Source organism: Ranitomeya variabilis, chromosome 8, assembly GCF_051348905.1.
Source record: "Ranitomeya variabilis isolate aRanVar5 chromosome 8, aRanVar5.hap1, whole genome shotgun sequence".
Classification (NCBI taxonomy): domain Eukaryota; kingdom Metazoa; phylum Chordata; class Amphibia; order Anura; family Dendrobatidae; genus Ranitomeya; species Ranitomeya variabilis.
This window is the reverse complement of record NC_135239.1, coordinates 145,218,190-145,244,531: the sequence shown is the minus strand read 5'-3', so window position 1 is coordinate 145,244,531 and position 26,342 is coordinate 145,218,190. Positions and strand designations below refer to the sequence as shown.

Below are 26,342 nucleotides of genomic sequence, written 5' to 3'. Positions count from 1 at the left end.
CGGATTAAGGGTGCCAAGTGGTTCACCAAGATAGACCTTCGTGGTGCGTACAACCTTGTGCGCATTAAGCAAGGTGATGAATGGAAAACCGCATTCAATACGCCCGAAGGTCATTTTGAGTACTTGGTGATGCCTTTTGGGCTCTCCAATGCGCCTTCAGTTTTTCAGTCCTTTATGCATGACATTTTCCGGAAGTATCTGGATAAATTTTTGATTGTTTATCTGGATGATATTTTGTTTTTTTCTGATGATTGGGATTCGCATGTGGAGCAGGTCAGGTTGGTCTTTGAAATTTTGCGTGAAAATTCTTTGTTTGTCAAGGGCTCAAAGTGTCTCTTTGGTGTACAGAAGGTTCCCTTTTTGGGGTTCATTTTTTCCCCTTCTGCTGTGGAGATGGACCCAGTCAAGGTCCGAGCTATTCTTGATTGGACTCAGCCCTCGTCAGTTAAGAGTCTTCAGAAGTTCTTGGGCTTCGCTAACTTCTACCGTCGTTTTATCGCTAATTTTTCTAGCATTGTGAAACCTTTGACGGATATGACCAAGAAGGGCTCCGATGTAGCTAACTGGGCTCCTGCTGCCGTGGAGGCTTTCCAGGAGTTGAAACGCCGGTTTACTTCGGCGCCTGTTTTGTGCCAGCCTGACGTCTCACTTCCCTTTCAGGTTGAGGTGGATGCTTCGGAGATTGGGGCAGGGGCCGTTTTGTCGCAGAGAGGCCCTGGTTGCTCTGTTATGAAACCTTGTGCTTTTTTCTCTAGGAAGTTTTCGCCTGCCGAGCGAAATTATGATGTGGGCAATCGAGAGTTGTTGGCCATGAAATGGGCATTTGAGGAGTGGCGTCATTGGCTCGAGGGTGCTAAGCATCGTGTGGTGGTCTTGACTGATCACAAAAATCTGATGTATCTCGAGTCTGCTAAACGCCTTAATCCGAGACAGGCCCGCTGGTCATTGTTTTTCTCCCGCTTTGATTTTGTTGTCTCGTATTTACCAGGTTCAAAGAATGTGAAGGCCGATGCTCTTTCTAGGAGCTTTGTGCCTGATGCTCCTGGAGTCGCTGATCCTGTTGGTATTCTTAAAGATGGAGTTATCTTGTCAGCTATTTCTCCGGATCTGCGACGTGTGTTGCAGAGATTTCAGGCTGATAGGCCTGAGTCTTGTCCACCTGACAGACTGTTTGTCCCGGATAAGTGGACCAGCAGAGTCATTTCCGAGGTTCATTCCTCGGTGTTGGCAGGTCACCCGGGAATTTTTGGCACCAGAGATCTGGTGGCCAGGTCCTTTTGGTGGCCTTCCTTGTCAAGGGATGTGCGGTCATTTGTGCAGTCCTGTGGGACTTGTGCTCGAGCTAAGCCTTGCTGTTCTCGTGCCAGCGGTTTGCTCTTGCCCTTGCCTGTCCCGAAGAGACCTTGGACACATATCTCCATGGATTTCATTTCTGATCTTCCGCTATCTCAGGGCATGTCCGTTATCTGGGTGATATGTGATCGCTTCTCCAAGATGGTCCATTTGGTTCCTTTGCCTAAGCTGCCTTCCTCTTCCGATCTGGTTCCTATGTTTTTCCAGAACGTGGTTCGTTTGCACGGCATCCCTGAGAATATTGTGTCAGACAGAGGATCCCAGTTCGTTTCCAGGTTCTGGCGATCCTTTTGTAGTAGGATGGGCATTGATTTGTCGTTTTCGTCTGCTTTCCATCCTCAGACTAATGGACAGACGGAGCGAACCAATCAGACTTTGGAGGCTTATTTGAGGTGTTTTGTCTCTGCTGATCAGGACGATTGGGTGACATTCTTGCCGTTGGCTGAGTTTGCCCTTAATAATTGGGCTAGTTCCGCCACCTTGGTTTCGCCTTTTTTCTGCAACTCTGGTTTCCATCCTCGCTTTTCTTCGGGTCATGTGGAGCCTTCTGACTGTCCTGGGGTGGATTCTGTGGTGGATAGGTTGCAGCGGATCTGGAATCATGTGGTGGACAACTTGAAGTTGTCACAGGAGAAGGCTCAGCGCTTTGCCAACCGCCGCCGCGGTGTGGGTCCCCGACTACGCGTTGGGGATTTGGTGTGGCTTTCTTCCCGCTTTGTTCCTATGAAGGTCTCCTCTCCCAAATTTAAACCTCGTTTTATTGGGCCTTACAAGATATTGGAAATCCTTAATCCTGTATCTTTTCGTCTGGATCTTCCTGTGTCGTTTGCTATTCACAATGTATTTCATAGGTCCTTGTTGCGGCGGTACATTGTGCCTGTAGTTCCTTCTGCTGAGCCTCCTGCTCCGGTGTTGGTTGAGGGCGAGTTGGAGTACGTGGTGGAGAAGATCTTGGATTCTCGCCTCTCCAGGCGGAGGCTTCAGTACCTGGTCAAGTGGAAGGGCTATGGTCAGGAGGATAATTCCTGGGTGGTCGCCTCTGATGTTCATGCGGCCGATTTAGTTCGTGCCTTTCATGCCGCTCATCCTGATCGCCCTGGTGGTCGTGGTGAGGGTTCGGTGACCCCTCACTAAGGGGGGGGTACTGTTGTGAATTTGCTTTTTGCTCCCTCTAGTGGTTACTAGTTTTTTGACTCTGGTTTTTCTGTCATTCCTTTTATCCGCACCTGGGTCGTTAGTTAGGGGTGTTGCTATATAAGCTCCCTGGACCTTCAGTTCAATGCCTGGCAACGTAGTTATCAGAGCTAGTCTGCTGTGCTCTTGTCTACTGATCCTGGTTCCAGTTATATCAGCTAAGTCTGCCTTTTGCTTTTTGCTATTTGTTTTGGTTTTGTATTTTTGTCCAGCTTGTTCCAAATCTATATCCTGACCTTTGCTGGAAGCTCTAGGGGCTGGTGTTCTCCCCCCGGACCGTTAGACGGTTCGGGGGTTCTTGAATTTCCAGTGTGGATTTTGATAGGGTTTTTGTTGACCATATAAGTTACCTTTCTTTATTCTGCTATCAGTAAGCGGGCCTCTCTGTGCTAAACCTGGTTTATTTCTGTGTTTGTCATTTCCTCTTACCTCACCGTCATTATTTGTGGGGGGCTTCTATCCAGCTTTGGGGTCCCCTTCTCTGGAGGCAAGAAAGGTCTTTGTTTTCCTCTACTAGGGGTAGCTAGATTCCCCGGCTGGCGCGTGTCATCTAGAATCAACGTAGGAATGATCCCCGGCTACTTCTAGTGTTGGCGTTAGGAGTAGATATATGGTCAACCCAGTTACCACTGCCCTATGAGCTGGATTTTTGTATTCTGCAGACTTCCACGTTCCTCTGAGACCCTCGCCATTGGGGTCATAACACACTTCCCTATGAGCTGGTATTTATGTTTGCAGACTTTGCTGAAATCTCTGAGATCCTCTGCCATTGGGATCATAACACCATCCCCAGACAAATGGTCAGACTGAGCGTACCAACCAGACGCTGGAACAATATCTAAGATGCTATGTCAGCCATCTCCAGGATGATTGGTTGGAGTTGCTGCCATTAGCCGAATTTTCATATAACAATTCTCAGAGCGCCTCCACTAAATTTACACCTTTCTTTGCCAATCTGGGTTATCATCCGTGTACCTTACCTAGGTCTCCAATTAATTCTCCGGTTCTGGCAGTGGAGGAAAGGCTGACGGTGATGAGGCAAAATCTGGAGGTTCTGAAGGAATCCCTGACCACAGCTCAAGAACGTTATAAGAGATCGGCTGATAGATTCCGTAAACCTGCACCCATGTTCAAGGTAGGAGATTCCGCGTGGTTAGCAACTAAGAATCTGAAGTTAAACGTTCCTTCACAAAAACTTGGACAGAAATTCATTTGCCCTTTCAAGATCAACGGTATTGTGAGCTCTGTGGGCTGCCGGCTGAAGCTGCCTAGGACTATGAAAAAACCTGAGACTATTACCCAGGCCTCCCTGGTTGAGCTAAGATATTATTTGAACTGCCTTATAAGCATATCTATCTGTGTTTTGGACTAAGCAAGGACTTATTCGTGTCGAGTATCCTCAAGAATAATTGTGCTTCATAGACTTTCTGCGTGATTGCATTTTCCTCTGAAGTTTCCTATAGACTGTTAAGCTGCGTTTAATATTTACACCAAGTGTTGTGGACTTGAGTTTCTCTCTGCACCTGTTTGAATCACCGTGTGATAATATAGACTTTACCACTTATAAAACTGTGTCCTGTAGTTGTCTTGTTCCACGCAAAGAGTCTCCTGAGTTATCCCCTATAATTATTACAGTCTCTCAATTAGCTCGTCCACCCATGGCATGGGATAGAGGTCAAATTTTGACACTTTATTTAACCTCCTGAAGTCATTACAGAAGCGTAATGACTCATCTGGTTTCGGGATTAGGACAATGGGGCTGGCCCACTCACTTCGGGACTCCTCATTGACTCCCAACTGGAGCATTTGCTTCCCCTCGGCTGAGATGGCTTGCCTTTGGGCTACTGATACTTGGTATGGTTTCATCTGCACCCTTACCTGGGGTTCAGTGACAATGTCATTTTGAATCACCGAGGTTCGCCCCGGCAGCTCTGGGAATATATCCATATTCTGCTGCACCATAGCTCGAGCCTCCCGTTGCTGCTGTTTTTCAAGAAAAGCACATCCAGCCCATGAATGGCAGCACTTCCCAGGACTCACATTCAAAGATGATATTTCATATTTTTTTATTTCATAACTTAAAATAGAAGAGATACAATGCGTTTCGGATACAGTATATATCCTTCTTCAGGTATCATAAAAACACAGTACAAATCCTACTAGTATAAAATTCAATTACACATATATAGTATCAAACCTTTTATCCCAGCCTCAGAAACTTCATTTGGGGTGTGGATCAAGTTCAGGAAAACACCCACTGATTGATACAGCCTTGTTAACATTGATGCAAGAAAGAGAGAGAAAAAAAAAAAAAAAAAAACAACCTTTACACTCTCTCTACAATATCATTCAATCCATTTGGAAATAATGTTCCCAAACGATATATCCAAAACGTTTCTTTCCTGTTTAAAAGAGCATTCCTGTTTGCAACTCCAGAGGGTATCTGCTCCACTAGAGTTAATTTTATGTTAAAAATTTTATTATGTTTAAGTAGCAGATGCCTTGAGAGACTATGTTTTAAAAAGCCGTTTTTTGCTCTATTTCTGTGGCCATTAATGCGGGAGCGCAGTGTCTGTACAGTGCGTCCCACATATTGCAAACCTCAACTGCATGTGATGACATATACAACATGATCACTACTACAGGTGAGTCTTTGTGAGATTTCAAAGACATCACCAGTATTATTGCATTTGATAGTTTTAGCCCCATGATCTAGGATCCCACAGGTACAACATTTTTTGGAGTTACATTTAAAAACTCCGGTGCCTTGAAGAACTCCACATAAAGTTTGATCCTTATTTTTATAAATGTTTTTTCTTTTTGAATCCAACTGTTTTTTTAATTTACTGGGGGCCACCAAATTTTTCAAAGTTTTCCCCCTTCTATATGTAATCCCTGGTTTATCAGGGAGATGTTTTCCCAAGACAGGGTCACGCTTCAAGATATACCAATATTTAGAAAGCACAGTTCTTATGACTTTATTTCCCCTATTGAATGTTGTCACAAAATTCAACTTCCAGCGATCATCACTTTTTTCCTTACCAGTAGTCAACGTATCCCCCTTCCTGGTTTTTCCTTTTAAACATTCCTCCTGTGTTTTTATTTTGTTGTCCCTATATGCACCATTTATCAAATTTTTCGGGTATCTTTTTTCCGTAAATTTTCTTTTTAAAATTTTAGACTGAGCTACATAATCAGATTCTCTCGTACAATTCTTTCTGATGCGATAAAATTGGCTGTGGGGTATATTAGCCTTCCACTTCTTGTAATGAGCACTATTGAAATCTAAAAAGCCATTTGAATCCACTTTTTTGAAGTGGGATTTCGAGATGATTTTTTTCCCACTATTGCTGATCTCTAAATCAAGAAATACCATTTTTTCTTTATTAATTTGTGATGTAAACGTAATCCCCCAGGTGTTATTATTGAGCTCCTTTATTAATTGTGCCGCTTCCTCCTCTGTCCCCTTCCATATGATAATCAGATCGTCTATGAAGCGCTTATAAAGCTTTATTTTGTCATAGAAAACAGGCTTAGAAAGTGACGACGAGGACTCGAATCGCCCCATGAATAAGTTTGTGAAACTTGGCGCGACCCAAGTCCCCATCGCGGTGCCGAGCAACTGTAAGTACAGTACGCCTTCAAAAATGAACACATTGTTACAATGAATTACAAAATTCTAAAAGAAGATTCTACACAATCTTTTGTTCGGGACTATCACCATATGATTACGGAAGCCTATGAGAGGAACATTCTCAATAAAACAGAAAAAAGGTTTTTTATCAAATCCTGCGCCAACCATGGCGTTATTTTATCATTTACCAAAATTGCATAAGAACTGTGAAAAACCACCTGGTAGACCAATTATATCAGGAATAGGGTCTTTAACTTGTCATCTTTCTCATTATATTGACTTGTTTCTACAAGATCTAGTAAAGTCTCTTCCTTCATATTTGAGAGATTCCACACAATTAATCGAGGAACTGAGGGATATTGAATGGGAAGATAACTATTCCTTTATCTCATTGGATGTAAATTCATTATATTCCAACATAGATCACGAAATGGGAGTAAATGCAGTGAGTTTTTATTTAGCAAAGACAGAGATGCTCCCCGAACAAAGAGATTTTCTGCTAAAGGGCCTGAAATTCATTCTTGAACACAATGTGTTCATTTTTGAAGGCGTACTGTACTTACAGTTGCTCGGCACCACGATGGGGACTCGGGTCGCGCCAAGTTTCGCAAACTTATTCATGGGGCGATTCGAGTCCTCATCGTCACTTTCTAAGCCTGTTTTCTATGACAAAATAAAGCTTTATAAGCGCTTCATAGACGATCTGATTATCATATGGAAGGGGACAGAGGAGGAAGCGGCAAAATTAATAAAGGAGCTCAATAATAACACCTGGGGGATTACGTTTACATCACAACTTAATAAAGAAAAAATGGTATTTCTTGATTTAGAGATCAGCCATAGTGGGAAAAAAATCATCTCGAAATCCCACTTCAAAAAAGTGGATTCAAATAGCTTTTTAGATTTCAATAGTGCACATTACAAGAAGTGGAAGGTTAATATACCCCACAGCCAATTTTATTGCATCAGAAAGAATTGTACGAGAGAAACTGATTATGTAGCTCAGTCTAAAATTTTAAAAAGAAAATTTAAGGAAAAAAGATACCCGACAAATTTGATAAATGGTGCATATAGGGACAACAAAATAAAAACACAGGAGGAATGTTTAAAAGGAAAAACCAGGAAGGGGGATACTTTGACTACTGGTAAGGAAAAAAGTGATGATGGCTTGAAATTGAATTTTGTGACAACATTCAATAGGGGAAATAAAGTCATAAGAACTGTGCTTTCTAAATATTGGTATATATTGAAGTGTGACCCTGTCTTGGGAAAACATCTCCCTGATAAACCAGGGATTACATATAGAAGGGGGAAAACTTTGAAAAATTTGGTGGCCCCCAGTAAATTAAAAAAACAGTTGGATTCAAAAAGAAAAAACATTTATAAAAATAAGGATCAAACTTTATGTGGAGTTCTTCAAGGCACCGGAGTTTTTTAATGTAACTCCAAAAAACGTTGTACCTGTAGGATCCTAGATCATGGGGCTAAAACTATCAAATGCAATAATACTGGTGATGTCTTTGAAATCTCACAAAGACTCACCTGTAGTAGTGATCATGTTGTATATGTCAGACTCATCACATGCAGTTGTGGTTTGCAATATGTGGGACGCACTGTACAGACACTGCGCTCCCGCATTAATGGCCACAGAAATAGAGCAAAAAACGGCTTTTTAACCCCTTCCTGACATCGGACGTACTATCCCGTCGAGGTGGGGTGGGCCCGTATGACCACCGACGGGATAGTACGTCATCACCAATCAGCGGCGCTCACGGGGGGAGCGCGGCCGATCGCGGCCGGGTGTCAGCTGCATATCGCAGCTGACATCCGGCACTATGTGCCAGGAGCGGTCACGGACCGCCCCCGGCACATTAACCCCCGGCACACCGCGATCAAACATGATCGCAGTGTACCGGCGGTATAGGGAAGCATCGCGCAGGGAGGGGGCTCCCTGCGGGCTTCCCTGAGACCCCCGGAGCAACGCGATGTGATCGCGTTGCTGCGAGGGTCTCCTACCTCCTTCCTGGCTGCAGGTCCCGGATCCAAGATGGCCGCGGCATCCGGGTCCTGCAGGGAAGGAGGTGGCTTACCGAGTGTCTGCTCAGAGCAGACGCTTGGTAAGCCTGCAGCCCTGCACAGCAGATCGCAGATCTGGCAGAGTGCTGTGCACACTGCCAGATCAATGATCTGTGATGTCCCCCCCTGGGACAAAGTAAAAAAGTAAAAAAAAATTTTTTACACATGTGTAAAAAAAATAAAAAAAAATTCCTAAATAAATAATAAAAAAAATATATATATTATTCCCATAAATACATTTCTTTATCTAAATAAAAAAAACAAAACAATAAAAGTACACATATTTAGTATCGCCGCGTCCGTAACGACCCAACCTATAAAACTGTCCCACTAGTTAACCCCTTCAGTAAACACCGTAAGAAAAAAAAAAAAAAAACGAGGCAAAAAACAACGCTTTATTACCATACCGCCAAACAAAAAGTGGAATAACACGCGATCAAAAAGACTGATATAAATATCCATGGTACCGCTGAAAACGTCATCTTGTCCCGCAAAAAACAAGCTGCCACACAGCATCATCAGCAAAAAACTAAAAAAAGTTATAGTCCTGAGAATAAAGCGATACCAAAATAATTATTTTTTCTATAAAATAGTTTTTATCGTATAAAAGCGCCAAAACATAAAAAAATGATATAAATGAGGTATCACTGTAATCGTACTGACCCGAAGAATAAAACTGCTTTATCAATTTTACCAAACGCGGAACGGTATAAACGCCTCTCCCAAAAGAAATTCATGAATAGCAGGTTTTTGGTCATTCTGCCTCACAAAAATCGGAATAAAAAGTGATAAAAAACGGTCACATGTCCGAAAATGTTACCAATAAAAACGTCAACTCGTCCCGCAAAAAACAAGACCTCACATGACTCTGTAGACCAAAATGTGGAAAAATTCTAGGTCTCAAAATGTGGAGACGCAAAAACTTTTTTGCTATAAAAAGCGTCGCTGGTTTCACACTTGCGTTTTTGTCTGCGGCGTTTTTTGCACAAAAAAAGCATGCGTTTTTTCCCTATATTTAACATTGAAAACGCATGCATTTTTTGTACGGGTTTGGTCGCGTTTTCAAGCGCATGCGTTTTTTTTCTGCATGCGTTCATTTTCAGAAATACAACCTGCAGTATTTTCTTGCGTTTTTAAGCACATGCGTTTGCGTTAAAAACGCATGCGTTTTTATCGAAAAAAAACAGAAAACACACTGAAAAGCCACCCACCACCATCAAGGTGATAAAGAGATCCAAACCCTAACCCTAACTCTACCCCTAACCTCACCCCTAACCGTTTAATGAACATTTTCTGACAGTCATAGTGCCACGTATTTCAGTGCCACGTATTTCAGTGCCACGTATTTCAGTGCCACGTATTTCAGTGCCACGTATTTCAGTGCCACGTAGTTCAGTGCCACGTATTTCAGTGCCACGTATTTCAGTGCCACGTATTTCAGTGCCACGTATTTCAGTCACGTTTAGGGTTAGGGGTAGGGGTAGGGTTAGGGTTAGGGCTAGGGTTGGAGGTAAAGTTAGGGTTAGGGTTGGGGCTAAAGTTATGGTTGGGGCTAAAGTTAGGGTTTGGATTACATTTACGGTTTGGATTAGGGTTGGGATTAGAATTATGGGTGTGTCAGGGCTAGGGGTGTGGTTAGGGTTACCGTTGGGATTAGGGTTAGGGGTGTGTTTGGGTTAGGGTTTCAGGTAGAATTGGGGGGTTTCCACTGTCCAGGCACATCAGGGGCTCTCCAAGCGCGACATGGCGTCCAATCTCAATTCCAGCCAATTCTGCGTTGAAAAAGTAAAACAGTCCTCCTTCCCTTCCGAGCTCTCCCGTGCGCCCAAAAAGGGGTTTACCCCAACATATGTGTTATCAGCGTACTCGGGACAAATTGAACAACAACTTCTGGGGTCCAAGTTCTCTTGTTATCCTTAGGAAAATAAAAATCATTTTTGTGGGAAAAAAAATATGTTTTATTTTCACGGCTCTGCGTTATAAACTGTAGTGAAACACTTGGGGGTTCAAAGTTCTCACAACACATCTAGATAAGTACCTTGGGAGGTCTAGTTTCCAATATGGGGTCACTTGTGGGGGGTTTGTACTGTTTGGGTACATCAGGGGCTCTGCAAATGCAACGTGACGCCTGCAGACCAATCCATTTAAGGCTGCATTCCAAATGGCGCTCCTTCCCTTCCGAGCTCTGTCATGCACCCAAACAGTGGTTCCCCCCCACATATGGGGTATCAGCGTACTCAGGACAAATTGGACAACAACTTTTGGGGTCTAATTTATCCTGTTACCCTTGTGAAAATACAAAACTGGGGGCTAAAAAATCATTTTTGTGAAAAAAAAAAAGAATTTTTATTTTCACGGCTTTGCGCTATAAACTGTAGTGAAACACTTGGGGGTTCAAAGTTCTCAAAACACATCTAGATAAGTTCCTTGGGAGGTCTAGTTTCCAATATGGGGTCACTTGTGGGGGGTTTGTACTGTTTGGGTACATCAGGGGCTCTGCAAATGCAACGTGACGGCTGCTGACCAATCCATTTAAGTCTGCATTCCAAATGGCGCTCCTTCCCTTCCGAGCTCTGTCATGCGCCCAAACAGTGGTTCCCCCCCACATATGGGGTATCAGCGTACTCAGGACAAATTGGAAAACAAATTTTGGGGTCCAATTTATTCTGTTACCGTTGTAAAAATACAAAGCTGGGGGCTAAAAAATCATTTTTGAGAAAAAAAAAAAATTATTTTCACGGCTCTGCGTTATAATCTGTAGTGAAACACTTGGGGGTTCAAAGCTCTCAAAACACATATATGATATATGATTTTTTATTTTTACAGCTCTGCATTATAAACTTCTGTGAAGCACTTGGTGGGTCAAAGTGCTCACCACACATCAAGATAAGTTCCTTAGGGAGTCTACTTTCCAAAATGGTGTCACTTGTGGGGGGTTTCAATGTTTAGGCACATCAGGGGCTCTCCAAACGCAACATGGCGTCCCATCTCAATTCCAGTCAATTTTGCATTGAAAAGTCAAATGGCGCTCCTTCCCTTCCAAGCTCTGCCATGCGCCCAAACAATGGTTTACACCCACATATGGGGTATCAGCGTACTCAGGACAAATTGCACAACATTTTTTGGGGTCCAATTTCTTCTCTTACCCTTGGGAAAATAAAAAATTGGGGGCGAAAAGATCATTTTTGTGAAAAAATATGATTTTTTATTTTTACGGCTCTGCATTATAAACTTCTGTGAAGCACTTGGTGGGTCAAAGTGCTCACCACACATCTAGATAAGTTCCTTAGGGGGTCTACTTTCCAAAATGGTGTCACTTGTAGGGAGTTTCAATGTTTAGGCATATCAGGGGCTCTCCAAACGCAACAGGGGGTCCCATCTCAATTCCAGTCAATTTTGCTTTGAAAAGTCAAATGGCGCTCCTTCCCTTCCAAGCTCTGCCATGCGCCCAAACAATGGTTTACACCCACATATGGGGTATCAGCGTACTCAGGACAAATTGCACAACATTTTTTGGGGTCCAATTTCTTCTCTTACCCTTGGGAAAATAAAAAATTGGGGGTGAAAAGATCATTTTTGTGAAAAAATATGATTTTTTATTTTTACGGCTCTGCATTATAAACTTCTGTGAAGCACTTGGTGGGTCAAAGTGCTCACCACACATCTAGATAAGTTCCTTAGGGGGTCTACTTTCCAAAATGGTGTCACTTGTAGGGGGTTTCAATGTTTAGGCACATCAGGGGCTCTCCAAACGCAACATGGCGTCCCATCTCAATTCCAGTCAATTTTGCATTGAAAAGTCAAATGGCGCTCCTTCCCTTCCAAGCTCTGCCATGCGCCCAAACAATGGTTTACACCCACATATGGGGTATCAGCGTACTCAGGACAAATTGCACAACATTTTTTGGGGTCCAATTTCTTCTCTTACCCTTGGGAAAATAAAAAATTGGGGGCGAAAAGATCATTTTTGTGAAAAAATATGATTTTTTTTTTTACAGCTCTGCATTATAAACTTCTGTGAAGCACTTGGTGGGTCAAAGTGCTCACCACACATCAAGATAAGTTCCTTAGGGGGTCTACTTTCCAAAATGGTGTCACTTGTAGGGGGTTTCAGTGTTTAGGCACATCAGGGGCTCTCCAAACGCAACATGGCGTCCCATCTCAATTCCAGTCAATTTTGCATTGAAAAGTCAAATGGCGCTCCTTTCCTTCCGAGCTCTGCCATGCGCCCAAACAGTGGTTTACCCCCACATATGGGGTATCAGCGTACTCAGGACAAATTGTACAACAACTTTCGGGGTCCATTTTCTCCTGTTACCCTTGGTAAAATAAAACAAATTGGAGCTGAAACAAATTTTGTGTGAAAAAAAGTTAAATGTTCATTTTTATTTAAACATTCCAAAAATTCCTGTGAAACACCTGAAGGGTTAATAAACTTCTTGAATGTGGTTTTGAGCACCTTGAGGGGTGCAGTTTTTAGAATGGTGTCACACTTGGGTATTTTCTATCATATAGATCCCTCAAAATGACTTCAAATGAGATGTGGTCCCTAAAAAAAAATGGTGTTGTAAAAATGAGAAATTGCTGGTCAACTTTTAACCCTTATAACTCCGTCACAAAAAAAAATTTTGGTTCCAAAATTGTACTGATGTAAAGTAGACATGTGGGAAATGTTACTTATTAAGTATTTTGCGTGACATATGTCTGTGATTTAAGGGCATAAAAATTCAAAGTTGGAAAATTGCGAAATTTTCAAAATTTTCGCCAAATTTCCATTTTTTTCACAAATAAACGCAAGTTATATCGAATAAATTTTACCACTAACATGAAGTACAATATGTCACGAGAAAACAATGTCAGAATCGCCAAGATCCGTCAAAGCGTTCCAGAGTTATAGCCTCATAAAGGGACAGTGGTCAGAATTGTAAAAATTGGCCCGGTCATTAACGTGCAAACCACCCTTGGGGGTGAAGGGGTTAAAACATAGTCTCTCAAGGCATCTGCTACTTAAACATAATAAAATTGTTAACATAAAAGTAACTCCAGTGGAGCAGATACCCTCTGGAGTTGCAAACAGGAATGCTCTTTTAAACAGGAAAGAAACGTTTTGGATATATCGTTTGGGAACATTATTTCCAAATGGATTGAATGATATCATAGAGAGAGTGTAAAGGTTGTTTTTTTTATTTTTCTCTCTTTCTTGCATCAATGTTAACAAGGCTGTATCAATCAGTGGGTGTTTTCCTGAACTTGGTCCACACCCCAAATCAAGTTTCTGAGGCTGGCATAAAAGGTTTGATACTATATATGTGTAATTGAATTTTATACTAGTAGGATTTGTACTGTGTTTTTATGATACCTGAAGAAGGATATATACTGTATCCGAAACGCGTTGTATCTCTTCTATTTTAAGTTATGAAATAAAAAAATATGAAATATCATCTTTGAATGTGAGTCCTGGGAAGTGCTGCCTTTCATGGGCTGGATGTGCTTTTCTTGAATTACTCATCCTGTGTGAGCCTTACTCTGGCTCTTTCACTTGGATCCACCCGAGGCAAGCTGCAAGCCCTGTATATTGAAAAGTATCTCAGAGGGAATTTTGAGGATACATAATCTAAAGCCATTTCAGTCTTTTATCAGGTGAGTGCATAAAATTGTGCACCCTTTAAAGACTATAATATTGTGTTTACGCACTTAGGGCGCCGCAATTTGTCTGTTCTTCTCTCCCAAACAGGGTTTTTTTGTATGTTACTGCTGTTTTGTGAGGGCGTCATTTACTTTTACCTCACACCCAGCTGTGTCCTTGGCCAGTGCGAGAGGGACCCCCGTTTGTATGACCGGAGTCGCCTCTGTGACCAAACATTCTCGGTCCTTCCAGGCCTTTAGCAGGTTTACATAGTACAGTTGTTTAGGTTTCCTTTTCCCGGGTTGGTACGCTTTATAATTCACTTTCCCCCGTATCTCATATGGCCCTTGCCACTTGGCCATGAGTTTACTCTCTGGGGTGGGTACTAGTACCAACACTCGGTCTCCTTTAAAGGTCCTGACCGTGGCCCGTTTATTATACGTGCGGCTCTGAGCAGCCTGGCCATCCAACAGATGCTCCTTTACTATGGGCTGCACGACTGCAATCCGATCCTGCATACTTGCCACATACTTGATTGTTATGACCCCAGTGGACAGGGTCTCAGAGGAACGTGTAAGTCTGCGAGATTCAAAAATCCAGCTCATAGGGCTGTGGTAACTGGGTTGACCAAATAGCTACTCCTACCGCCAACACTAGAAGTAGCCGGGGATCATGCCTACGGTGATCGCTAGATGACTCGCGCCAGCCGGAGAATCTAACTACCCCTAGGAGAAGAAAACAAAGACCTCTCTTGCCTCCAGAGAAAGGGACCCCAAAGCAAGATACAAGCCCCCCACAAATAATAACGGTGAGGTAAGAGGAAATGACAAACACAGAAATGAACCAGGTTCAGCAAAGAGAGGCCAGCTTACTAATAGCAGAATATAGCAAGATAACTTATCTGGTCAACAAAAACCCTATTAAAAATCCACGCTGGAGATTCAAGAACCCCCGAACCGTCTAACGGTCCGGGGGGAGAACACCAGCCCCCTAGAGCTTCCAGCAAAGGTCAGGATACAGATTGGAACAAGCTGGACAAAAATACCAAACAAAACAAAAGCAAAAAGCAAGAAAGCAGACTTAGCTTGAAATACAGGAACCAGGATCATAGGACAAGAGCACAACAGATTAGCTCTGATTTCAACGATGCCAGGCATTGAACTGAAGGTCCAGGGAGCTTATATAGCAACGCCCCTGAACTAACGGCCCAGGTGAGGATATAGGAAAAGACAGAAGCTCCAGAGTCAAATCACTAATGACCACTAGAGGGAGCAAAAAGCAAAATCACAACACTTGATTACACTCTTAGAAACCAAAAACCGCAGCAAACATACGATCAAAAAAACCCCAGAAACATTGTTGTATTGGAAATATAACAAATATATACTTTATTTAAGGCAAAATTGACAAAGCAAGGGATATTGGAAAAAACAGGGCTGGTGCCGTTTCACACATGTTTGGAAACGCTGAGATGCACACCATGAAAAGAGAATTGGATCCACAGAGGAATAACAACAAATGTGGTCAAAGTATATCCATAGTATAACCCTCAGAATTGGCTATTCACAGGCAAACATACTAATGCAGTAAGACCTCGTATCAGAAGAAGTAATATGTGATTTACCTGAGAGGCACAGGAAACAATCTCACCACGGCGTGCACTCGCCCCGACGCGCGTTTCGGCGTGATGGCCTTTTTCAAAAAGGCCATCACGCCGAAACGCGCGTCGGGGCGAGTGCACGCCGTGGTGAGATTGTTTCCTGTGCCTCTCAGGTAAATCACATATTACTTCTTCTGATACGAGGTCTTACTGCATTAGTATGTTTGCCTGTGAATAGCCAATTCTGAGGGTTATACTATGGATATACTTTGACCACATTTGTTGTTATTCCTCTGTGGATCCAATTCTCTTTTCATGGTGTGCATCTCAGCGTTTCCAAACATGTGTGAAACGGCACCAGCCCTGTTTTTTCCAATATCCCTTGCTTTGTCAATTTTGCCTTAAATAAAGTATATATTTGTTATATTTCCAATACAACAATGTTTCTGGGGTTTTTTTGATCGTATGTTTGCTGCGGTTTTTGGTTTCTAATAGTTGCGATTACCCCACAATATCCAATGATATGGTCCACAATATAATATAATACATTCTAATTTATGGAATTTATGTGGACATGTGTCTTGTGAAGGTGTTATGTTGATTACACTCTTGTGGAGTGGACTCCTGTTCCCACTTCTCTTTGGCTACATTCAGCAGTCCCCTCGGGTGCCTGCCATACAATAGCTCAAACTCAAATGGGGAGAACCCCGTAGACACCTGCGGTACCTCACGGATGGCAAACATTAGATAGGGCAGTAACATATCCCAATCCCTCTCATCCTTGGCGACCACCTTTTTGAGCATGTGCAGCGCCCCAGAGTCCTGGTCGTTGCAGTGATGTCATTCTTCCACCAGGGGGAGTGATATTACGTCTGATGGCAATAAAGGAGATCTTCCTACCAGGTATCACAAACCATATACCACACTTCACACTCCAGACCACCAGGGGGAGCCTTGCTCCTATCTACTAGGGCACTCCTCACAAAAGGGTAAAACTGGTGGGCTGGATAGAAAGTTAGTCAGAAGCTGACTGGGCTTTGCCCAGGCAACACCTGTCAGGCAGACAGGGGGAAAGGAGGAATATCGGAGCTGCAGACAGAGGGCCCCTGACAGGGGTGGGATCCTTTCGAAGGTCTAGCGGGACAGAAAGACACGGAGCTGCGCCTGCCCCACCTGCGGCAGCATCCTAAGAAAGGATGCGAAGAGAATTGTATTGTAGAGGGTGAGAAACGAAGTCATAGCACAAGGAGATAACACCAGAAGGAGTACTGCCCTATAATAGGCCGCCTCCTTCTGAGGCGCGTAGCCTGTGGCCGGAACACCGAGAGAGCAACCGTCTCCAAGCCTTGCTCCAGAGACCGGCAGGACAGTCAATTCCAAGTTGGCTGCCCGACTTTAATACCTAGGAGACACGGTGGCAACTTGTGGGGGTCGGGGCATCTCTAGGGTCCCTGAAAAAAGCCTCAGGCCATCAGTCATACGGGTTTGTTCTATTCATACCATCAGGGGGACAGAGAGGAAGAAATAACATCTAGAAGATCTACAACAGTTGTGAGGACCTTACCGAGAAGCTCAGCAGGGAGCTACTACAACACACAGGAGCTAGAGGAAGGCTACTGATTTCCACCTGGATAAGGGGACTCTGGATTTGCCTTCAGACCGGCTGGACTGTGCCTACCCTGTGGTCTGTACCCTGGACTGTGGAGGCTGAAGCCTTCAGTAAAGGTAAAGAGACTGCACGCTTGTTTCCTCGTTATTCACTGCGCCTTACATCATCCACCATCACCATCTACACTTCTGGGAAGCCCTGGGGATACACTTCACCTGTGGGAAGGTATACCATCTAGCTGCCATAACATCACCCCAGCTTACCCCTCACAGCAGCGTCGGTTACCCTGACCAAATACCACAGGTGGCGTCACAAACATTATCACATAAAAACTCTTCCTTTTATTGGACACCCCTCAAAGGGCCACGGACCAGGTCAGGCCACTGTGACATCCCCACTGAGAACCGAAGGACCCGGTACCAAGTACCCCATTGCCCTTACGTGGGGGCGCTCCATATGGCCTTGAGGGTGTTATTAAACCGATCCACCAACCCGTCAGTTTGTGGATGGTACACTGTTTAATCTGGAGCAACTTACATAGCTCGATGGTCACCTTAGACATAAAAGAGTTCCCTGATCTGTCAAGATCACCTTGGGTAGCCCAAGGCGACAAAACATGGCAAATAGTTGACGGGCTATTAATTTAGCCGAAGTGTGGTGGAGTGGTATCGCCTCTGGATACCGGGTGGCGTAGTCTACGACTACTAATATGTGTTGGTGGCCCCGGGCGGATTTTACTATTGGTCCTACTAAATCCATCTCAATCCGCTCAAAATGGACTCCGGTAGTTCGTGGTGGGTGAGGTTAGTTGGCACTCTGGACATGTGTCGCATTACCTTTCGACCTCTGTGTAGACACCAGGCTGCAATATGCGCTCTAGCGTCTTTTTGGCCCCCAAATGCCCTCCCAGCATGTGAGTGTGAGCCATGTTGAGCACCGCCCGATGATAGGATTTAGGCACTACCAGTTGTTCTACCACCTCATCCCTGATTTTATCAACCCTGTACAGCAATTCCTGGTTGATCATCCGGGGTAACTCCTTCTCCGCACCCGGTCACTGAGCCACCCCATTAACCTCGATTACTCTTTCCCGGGCCCGGGTGAGAGTGGGATCCTGGACCTGGGCAGTCCCAAACTTACCAGGCGACACCTCCAGCTCAGGGATTGGTGGGGTCTCCTCAATTTCTCCTGCCAATACTTCTAGGGGAAACCTATCAGGGTTACACTCTGTCCCTATGTTGGTGACCCCTACGGCAGGTATTCCTGACTCAGGATCTTCGGGTTCTGCGCCCGGAATACTATTTACCCTGAGAGGGTTAACCCTAGCCTCCCAGAGGGACCAGAACAGGGGTAAGTCTCTTCACAATATAGTCCCATATGGAAGAGTCTTTACCACCCCCACCACATGTTTTATCTCCCCACACTGGGTGGAGAATGTGACCTCCGCAGTCGAGTACTCTCGGAGGTCCCCATGTATGCACACTACCCCCACCTTCCGTCCATTAGGACACTCCCCAGCAACCAGGGACCCGTGTACCAGGGTCACCAAGCTCCCCGAGTCAAAGAGAGTGTCCGCCTGGTACCCATTAACGAGTACCTTGCACAGCTGAGGTTCGCTACCGGCAGAGACTGTAGTGTCAATGCAGACTGGCAGGGCATTCATAGATACACGGCGTGTATGGGTCCATTGGTTCTGTTGTTAGGGGGCAATTGTCACCCACATGTCCAGGCTCTTGGCATCGCCAACACTTAATGACTGTGGTACAATGGAACATTGGGGCCGATTTAGGGGATACGGGTCGGTTGTCACTCTCCTTCCGAGATATCCCCTTGGTACTGGCACAATCTGTATTGTACTTTTCCCCCACTTCTGGGTTGGCAGGGCCTTACGTGACAGCCAAAGTGGAGCAGTGTCCCGTATAAAGTCCTGAGTGGTTGTATATCGCTCTATCAGTCATACCACCTGGTCCAGAGTGCCTGGGTCCCCTTGGCCCACCCAATGCTGTATTGCTGCTGGCAGGGCCCTCACCAGCCGGTCGACCTCCACCCTCTCTACCATCTGGAACCGGGGTTAAAGTCTCAGGCTGGAGCCATTTCTTAACCAGATGCAGTAAGTCATAGGCCTGAGACCAAGCAGGGCGAGACTCGGGAAAAAGACCACTGGAACACCTGTTGGGCCTGCACATATGTATTAACCCCCAGTCTGGCAAGGATCTAACCTTTCAGTTTCCTATAGTCCAGGGCATCATCCCGACTGAGGTCCAGCCAGGCCTTCTGGCCATCTCCCATCACAAAGGGGACTACCACTTCAGCCCACTGGGCCACCAGCAAGCCCTCCCGCTCTGCAGTGCATTCGAATACAGTGAGGAAGGCCTCCATGTTGTCCTCAGGCGCCATCTTCCTCAGTGCTGACCGGACTTTGTACCTGGCCTCTGACTGGTACGGGGTCGCTGGGGAGGGTGCCTCTCGCGTGGCTGCTATCTGCTGCAGAATCAGCTCATTAGTATTTTGCTGCTGCTGATACAACAATTGCTGATGATGATTATGCTGCTCCTGCCGTTACCAACTCCTTCAAAAGCTCCTCCAGTTTGTCAGTCGGCTTGAGCTGAAGCGTTGCCTGCTTAATCATTGACATGCAGCACTCTTTGTGGTATGCCTCAGTTCACATTCTCTGCTGCATTCTGCACCATATGTGGTGCAGCGGTGTCCTTGCTGTGCAGTGAGAGGCAGTGACCCAATTAAGTTCAAAACAAAAACGTGTTTTAAGGGAACCTGTCACCCACCCCGTCGTTTCAAACTAAAACTAAAAGAGCCACCTTGTGCAGCAGTAATGCTGCATTCTGACAAGGTGGCTCTTTTAGTTCTGGGTGCTGTAACTTGAGAAATAATCAGTTTTATAATTTGTCTGAAATACCTGGTCCTCAGTCAAGTAGGCCGGCGTTTCCCCCCTGCTTCAGACAGCACACAGCTGTCACTCACATCTTCTTGGCGCCGGGCGCCGCCTCCTCCTCACCGCTGTTTTCAAAAGTAGCCGGCGCCTGCACTCTTTTCCCCTGCCTGGTGCAGGCGCAGTGAGCGCTGTCCGTCTTTCCTCATGTGCAGCCCAGCTGACTGCGCCTGCGCGGCCGCCCCCTGCCTGTGATTCCAAGCCCCGCAATGTGAATAAATCATAAGTCACTGTGGGGCTGGGATTCCTCCCCTTCCTCCCCGGACCTTGCAATGGGGCAGCGGAAGCGTCCTAAGACTGCTTCCACGTCGGGCATTTTTTGCACAGTATGCGTCGGTACGTCGGGCCGACGCAGCGCGACGGCCCCGTACCGACGCTAGTGTGAAAGCAGCCTAACTTGACCAAGTTCACGCTCACTTTTATTCTGCCTTGTGACTCACAGGAAACCTGCTGTGAAGCACACCGCACTCCAGTGGATCTAATACACTTCTGAGCACATCCTGGGGGACACATAGCGACCCTCACATATGACACTGGTCACTGCCTCACTATATATATTGTGGTAGATCGGCTCACTCGACTGCACACGAAGGTAGACAGGTACGCTGTCTCTTTAAATCTTATGTTGATTTATTGTACATGTGGCATAAACCAACATGAAGTGAAAATATACACAGCCCTTCTGGCAAAACTAGAAGACAAATCAAAATGGGGTAAAGTCTCTGCATCCGTGGGGATCCACCCAATCAGGATAACAACCATACAACAGTTCAGCTTTTCCTTTTCAGAACACAAAGCACTGGAGATCCTCTCTCCAGGCTTACCTCTGGAGGCCAACTATTTAAGCCCCAGACCACACCCTGGGGTGGAGATAAGGTGGACAAAAACCCAGCCCTTCAAAAAACTACTATTTAACCCCTTCCAACACTTAATGTGCTGGATGAAAATTCTGGGTTTTCACATCACTGAAGCCATTAGCCTCAGCGAAACATATCTCCCCTCCAGCACTTTGCCAGTGACTTTGTCACAATATATAAATAAATTTAATGGGCTGTTTATTCTGTTATGCACTAACGCAGAGAGACGCAGAGAGACCCAGCAAGATTGGCACCAACAAAGACGCAGCCACAGATGCATTTGCGCCCAGCTAGGCGATCCCTTGAGTGCCAAGAATACTCTTCACCCAGATCCCAGAGATGGAAGGAGGACTTTGTCAGAGCCCTTCCCATGCCTACTGTTGCCGGGTAGCTGGTGTCTGGTGATGCGGCAGGTGCCTAGTCAAGAACCAGGTGGGTACCTCTGCAAGAACCCCTACAAGTACAGCACAAAGAGACAAGGAGAAGGACCCTAAAAAAAAACAGAATAGATGGCAACCAACATTTCTAGCATCACTCACCTCCACAGCACATAGGAACTGCAATAAACAGCAAAGGCCTGAGCTGGGAGCAGGGTTAAATAGACCGCCTCATGCTGAAGGAAATGATCAGGTGTTGAATGCCTCCCAATCAACCCTAGAGAACCATTCCCTGCTAACCTGCATAGCAAAATAGACACAATCCAACCACTGTCTAGTACCAGACACAGCAGCGTCCTGCATTGCCGGGGAGCACAGCATCCCATGTTCCTCGGGCAGTGAAATCTATGGGAGATATGATGCCCCGCATCCCCACTCCTCACACATCCTAATACTTCAGAACAGGTACGGACTGGGGCTGAAATTCAGACCAGGCATTTGAAATCACACAGGCCCATGGTGTCCCCGTCCCAATGAACCAGATGGGATACATTATTATTATTACCCTGGATGGAGAAAAGGAAGATTTTCTACAAGACCAATATTTCTAATGATACCCGTGGCCTGCTGGGGTAAGTGATGGAGTCAGCAACTTTGTGCTCCATCACAACTCTTAACAGTATGGGTGTCTTGAGAAAACCGATTCTGTTAACAATGTAGCAGATAGGCAGCCCATGACAAGACAGGCCCTTCTAGCATTTGCCAGAATTGCCAGATGGCCAGTCCGACCCTGCTTCAGAACGCAATGCTCCATAAGAGTGGAACGGCTTCCCTGCGCATGTGGTAGCTGCACCTTCAGGGTCCAGACTTGGCTCTTGCAATCAGAGTAGTACAGCACCAGACCCGATCCGTTCCCAGGTGGGTGTACAGAACCACAATTCCTAACAGGTGGCCTATTCCACGATGGTGAATGAATGTCTGGCAATTGTGTGGGCCCTGTAGCATACTTGTACGGACGCCAACTTTCTGTGGAAAGAGACCACAACACCCTCAGCTGGTTACACATCGTATCTGGAACGAATGGGAGGTTGCTACGCTGGAGACTTGAGCTCCAGGAGTACCACTTCGCCATTTGCAACAAGAAGTGCCATGACGACGGTAATGCCGACGGGTTATCCCAAAGAGGGGAGGTTGCAGACGGGCATGTGGGGGAACCCCAGAAAGTGCTGCGTCCTAGCGCCCTCTAAAGGGGGAAAGGGGGAGGTGTGAAGAATATGGGAGATATAAGTTCCTATCAATCATTTGTATCCTATCTGGCGTGAGATTATAAATCCTCCTTAAGCATGCAGCTGTATGAGAACACCCATCTCATCAGGGGAGTCAAGTCTCAAAAAGCTGTGAGTGACAGATCTCACATCTTGAGCCAGCTAAACTCAGAACAAAAGGTTTGCTTGTCATGTGGGTACCACGCAGTCTAACTTTTTTGTTCCGACAGCTATGATTTCATAAGGAGAATAGGGACTTATCGTACTTCCTGGCCACACATCTGTTACATTATTCTCTGGAATGGACCGAACGCCTTCCAGAGTCTCGATCCATTCTGGCACCACATAGTGGGGAGATACGTAGAATAGCTAGCAGGAACCAGATAGCAAAGATGTGTTTAGTCTCAACAGGTAGCAGGGGCCCAGCTGGATCCGATGATGCCAAATCCACCTCCCTAGGACCGTTTTTTATTAAGGAGTTAAGACCCATCTTCGGTTTTTGGAGATTTAAGCTGTTAAAGGCAAGGGGAGGGGATTTAGGTTCAGCCCAGAGAGCAGGAGGGAGTAACCCAAAGCGGATAAAGGCTAGTGTAAGGCCATGTGGTCCCTCTCTCTGTTATGCTTGCGGGCCATTTAAAAAAGGGGGTCACTTTTAGTACTGTGCTGTGAAGGACCTAGGAACTAGCTGGCAGCCCATGCCCCCTGCATCCCAGCACACACATGGTCGAACATTAACCTGGTAATTGACATGATCCATGTGCTTATATCTTGTGACCTACCACTATCTGTATTTTCATAGCTGACCACTGTATATGTATTACCATTGTCTCTATAGTGTATTGCCTAGTGTGTCCTTAAGCAATTAAATATATAATTTATCATTGGGCTGCTCTTTTATCTCGATCCACAAATCCACATGTCCATATTCTCAGTTTAACTTTCCATGCTACCGGGGCTGGTTTCTGGTCTGATGTAAACCCATTAATGGACCAGGCTTCTAGCTACCGATGAATTAGTAGCAGTACTACTGGGCTGACCAGACGCTGTTTCACTGGTGCTAGTGAAAAGGGCCTCTCAGCCTGTTGTGAGTGTGATGCCGCGTCAGTGACTGCGTGGGCCACATTCTCTCACTCCCTGTGCCTACCTTGGCCTGTGTGAACAGGGGGTGTCTGTGTAAAGTTGCACCAAGCTGAATTTATGTGTCCCCAGGGGGAGCGGAATGTCACAATGGTGCAAATGGGGAGACTGCATTATGAGAGCCCTCTGATGTAATAGCAACGTCAGGCGGGGTGGCGAGGTGCGGGTTCATCACAAGTGGTGGGATTCCCTGTAATCTCCCTGGTGCCATCCTTCACAAGTGGTGGCAGCGGTGAGATTCTGTGTGATCTCTCCAGTGCCATCCTTCACAAGTGGTGGCAGCAGTGAGATTCTGTGTGATCTCTCTGGTGCCATCCTTCACAAGTGGTGGCAGCAGTGAGATTCTGTGTGATCTCTCCGGCGCCATCTTTCACAAGTGGTGGCAGCGGTGAGATTCTGTGTGATCACTCTAGTGACATCCTTTCACAATCAGTATTTTACCTCAATATATGTAAGCCAAAATCAGCAGTGGAACAATCAGAAGAAAAGTATAATAGACAATCAGAAGAAAAGTATAATAGAAACACTTGCACCTATTATGCATTTTTCACCCACTCCTGGTTTTGACTTACAAATACTGACGTAAGTAAAACTCACCAAATACTGAACGTGTGAACATGAACTAATGAGCTACAGTGGTGGAAAAGTCTACACATCCATGTTAAAATGTCAAATTTTTGTCATGTAAGAAAATCATGCAAATAAGAAACTTTTCCGAACTTTTTCCACCTTTTATGTAACCCATAATCTGTACAAATACATAAAGAAACAAAACTGAAATAATTTTGAGAGCGTGAGATAAAATTAACAAAATGAAAATAATGTGGCTGTGTAAGCATGAGCACTTCCTTACTAACCAGTCTCATTTACACTCCTCATTTCCAGCGATTCTGATTAACCCCTTATGAAGTTTAACAGTTCTGGTAGGATTTTCCTGACATTTTCTTAGTTGCTTTTTCCAGAAAAAGCCATGGGTCCGTAAACAGCTTACAACACAGCCATCATGGGTTACCGCGACGTGTGGAGCCAGAAGACAGCAGCGTCTGATTGCTCCTACTCTGGTGTTGAGAAGAAGCATTTCTCCTTAATTTTAAATTCTATTTCTTCTGGCAGAACAGGGGTTAATTGGCCATGTTGGAATTCCCTGTGCTCACAGCTGTGCTCGGTTAGCCACTCCTTTAAACTTTATAATCTTGGCTCTGTTACTAATCCTTGTCAGAGCTAGCATTTGCTGCATGGCTATAGGTGGGAGAGGAGTACATATGAGAAGGAGAGTTGAAAGAGTTATTAATAGTGATGAGCAACCATACTCAGTAATGCTCATTACTTGCCTGACCATCGCTGTACTCACGAGCATTTCCGGGATTATTCGGCGGGAGTTTGGGTCCACGCCCTGCATGTTTGTTGAATCAACATGCAGGGATTGTGTGCCATGCACTGTAATGCCGCAGCCATGTTGGTTGTGGCATTACAGTGATTGTCTAGCCACACAGCATCATCAGGTCTATATCAGACCTGGTGCTGCCCTGCTCGGCACAGTCACCTCCGGAATCAGACAGTGTAGGAAGATTTGCTGGTGAGATATGGTCAGTTTTGGGGGTTTATAAGTTAGTGTGGGTATACCATAATAGAATACACAAATCCAGCTTAATCAACAGTCCTTCTAAGGACTAATTATGGGGTATATAGATTGCAGTGCTAGGTAGGCAGGGGAGTGTATGTGCGTATATAGATATCAGTAGCAGGCAGGCATTGTATGTGGCATACTTCATTGCATACATCAAGAGGCTCCATTCTATTACTGTCTGCTGCTGCCTATTACATATATTAACTGTATATACATAGCCCCAGGGTCGGCGTTAGGGGCAGGCAGACCAGGCAACTGCCTGGGGCCCCTACTCCCCCAGGGACTTCAAGCTAGCGGCAAGTCACGCAGCCGCTATGGGGGCCCTGTGAGGCAGGGGGACCTGCCTACCGCCAGCGCCGACTCCCCCGCCGCATTGAACTATTACGGTGTCTGCCGATACAGTTCAAAGCAATGATGGAGGAGAGGGCGTCACCTGATGCTCCCTCTCCCATCATTCCCCACTCTGCCTCTGACACTGTGGGTGCGTGTCATAGCGCACTCACTGTGTGCCAGGCAGTGCGGTGGCAGCCGCCGACACAGGAGCAGGGAGCAGCGCGGGCACGAGGAGAGGTGAGGAGCTAGTGTTTTATATTTTTTAACTGAACTGTGTGGCCATTCTTGGGAGGGGAGAGGAGGGGAGGGAAGGGGGATGTGAGCAGGGCTGTATACTACTGTGTGGGCAGTGCTGTATACTACTGTGTGGGCAGTGCTGTATACTACTGTGTGGGCAGTGCTGTATACTACTGTGTGGGCTGTGCTGTATACTACTGTGTGGGCTGTTGTCATGGTTCCCAATGGCAAGGGAACGTTAGAGAACTTAAACAACAGACTAGCTCTTGGGTGATGGAATCTCGAGCTGACCGTGAGCTAAACCTACCACACAACTAGCAGTGGCCGGGTGGCGTACCTACGTTTTATCCCTAGACGCCTAGCGCCAGCCGGAGGACTAACTAACCCTAATAGAGGAAAAGACAGACCTGGCTTACCTCTAGGGAAATTCCCCCAAAAAGGAGACAGAAGCCCCCCACATATATTGACGG

The 26,342-nt window shown here is 45.5% G+C and overlaps 1 protein-coding gene across 1 annotated transcript in view; it reads right to left on the bottom strand.

The window, feature by feature from the left end:
- The window catches only part of LOC143788829 (uncharacterized), a 150,307-nt gene that overhangs the window by 30,447 nt on the left and 93,518 nt on the right, over window positions 1–26,342 (bottom strand). The window lies entirely within an intron of this gene.